We start from the raw sequence: 2514 nt of genomic DNA, 5'->3' as shown, positions 1-2514 counted from the left end.
ATTTTGAAATTAAATCTGAAATTTTTATATAAAAATTTCGAAATACTAGTTTAAAATTAGTTAGAAAAAGATATATATTTTTTTTAATTTTGAATTTTATGATGAAAGAGAAAAACACACAAAAGACACGAGACTTAAAATTTTTAGATCTAATGCTTCTTATTTTCGAAAATTTTTTTGGAGGGAAAACACCAAGGAACACCAAACTTAAAAATTTTAAGATCAAAACACAAGAAAGACTCAAGAACACCTTGAAGATTCACAAGAACACCAAGAACAAAAGAAAGAACACCAAACTTAAAATTTTTAGAAAACCAAGACAAATTTTTGAAAATTAAAGAAAAATTAACAAGAAAACACCAAACTTAGAGTTTGGCACAAGATTCAATCAAAGAAAAATTATTTTTTTGAAAAAGATTTTAAAGAAGATACCCAATTATCAAGAACAACTACTAATGCTCCAGCCAATTGGGCAGTAACTTCAATGTTGATTTTAAAGATGTATTATATTTATGGATAAAAGTATAAATTTTATTTTTGAAAAAAATGTTTTGAAAAAAAGCACAAGAAAAACAAGAAAAGACACAGAACACGAAAAACTTAAGATCAAACAAGAAAAATAAACAAGAACAACTTAAAGATCAATGAAGCACAAAGAACACAAAGTCGAAAATTAAAGGAAAATATAAAATATGCAATTGACACCAAACTTGGAACAAGTCACTAAACTCACGAAAAAGATTAAAATTGATAAAGAAAATTAATATTTTTGAAAAATTTTTAAAAAGAAATTATCCTATCAGAATTTAATGACTCTATAACAACAAAAATAAAGTATTCCTAATCTAAGAAATAAAATAAACCTTTAGTTGTTCAAACTCGAACAATACCCGACAACGGCGCCAAAAACTTGGTGCATGAAATCTTAATCCTAATATCAAAATCAAAATTTTCTTATGATCTCGTACCACTAACCAGCAAGTGCACTGGGTCGTGCAAGTAATACCTTACGTTAGTAAGGGTCGATCCCACGGAGATTATTGGTTTGAAGCAAGTTATGTTTATTTTATTATTCTTAGTCAGGATATCAATTAAAATTATCAGTTGGAATTATTAGAAAAATAAAAGAGCGAGAATTAATTACTTGTGATGCAGTAATGGAGAATATGTTGGAGTTTTGGAGATGCTTTGTCTTCTGAATTTCTGTAATGTAATATTCCATCCATGGAAAAGTGCAAAGTTCCATCTATGGCAAGCTGTATGTAGGGTGTCACCATTGTCAGTGGCTACCTCCCATCCTCTCAGTGAAAACGGTCCAGATGCTCTGTCACAGCACGGCTAATCAGCTGTTGGTTCTCGATCATGTTGGAATAGGATCCATTGATCCTTTTGCGTTTGTCATCACGCCCAGCAATCGCGAGTTTGAAGCTCGTCACAGCCATTCAATCCTTGAATCCTACTCGGAATACCACAGACAAGGTTTAGACTTTCCGGATCCTTAAGAGTGGCCGCCATCAATTCTAGCTTATACCACGAAGATTCTTATTAAGGAATCTAAGAGAAGCTCATTCAGTCTGGTGTAGAACGGAGGTGGTTGTCAGGCACACGTTCATGGATTGAGGAAGGTGATGAGTGTCACGGATCATCACCTTCTTCATATTTAAGCGCGAATGAACATCTTAGATAGGAACACACACGTTTGAATGGACAAAAAGAAACAATTGCATTAATTCATTGAGACGCTGCAGAACTCCTCACCCCCAACAATAGAGTTTAGAGACTCATGCTGCCAAAGAATATAAAATTCAGTTCTATAGACGTCATGAGGTACAAAGTAAATCTCTAAAAGTTGTTTAAATAGTAAACTAGTAACCTAGGTTTACAGAAAATGAGTAAACTATGATAGATAGTGCAGAAATCCACTTCTGGGGTCCACTTGGTGTGTGCTGGGGCTGAGACTTAAGCTTCTCACGTGCCTGGGGCTGTTTTGGGCGTTCAACGCCAGGTTGTAACCTGTTTCTGGCGTTGAACTCCAGCTTGTAACTTGTTTCTGGCGCTGGACGCCAGACAGCAGCATGATACTGGCGTTGAACGCCAGTTTACGTCGTCTATCTTCGCGCAAAGTATGGACTATTATATATTGCTGGAAAGCCCTGGATGTCTACTTTCCAACGCCGTTGAGATCGCGCCAATGGGACTCCTGTAGCTCCAAAAAATCCATTTCGAGTGCAGGGAGGTCAGAATCCAACAGCATCAGCAGTCCTTTTTCAGCCTAACTCAGATTTTTACTCAGCTCCCTCAATTTCAGCCAGAAATTACCTGAAATCACAGAAAAACACACAAACTCATAGTAAAGTCTAGAAATATAATTTTTGCATAAAAACTAATAATATTCTACTAAAAACTAATTAAAACATACTAAAATCTACATGAAATTACCCCCAAAAAGCGTATAAAATATCTGATCATCAAGAGGCACTTGAGCAAATACCCTCTTATGCTAAGTTCATGAAT

This window comes from Arachis duranensis, chromosome 7 (assembly GCF_000817695.3).
Source record: "Arachis duranensis cultivar V14167 chromosome 7, aradu.V14167.gnm2.J7QH, whole genome shotgun sequence".
NCBI lineage: Eukaryota > Viridiplantae > Streptophyta > Magnoliopsida > Fabales > Fabaceae > Arachis > Arachis duranensis.
This window is presented reverse-complemented; position numbering follows the sequence as displayed.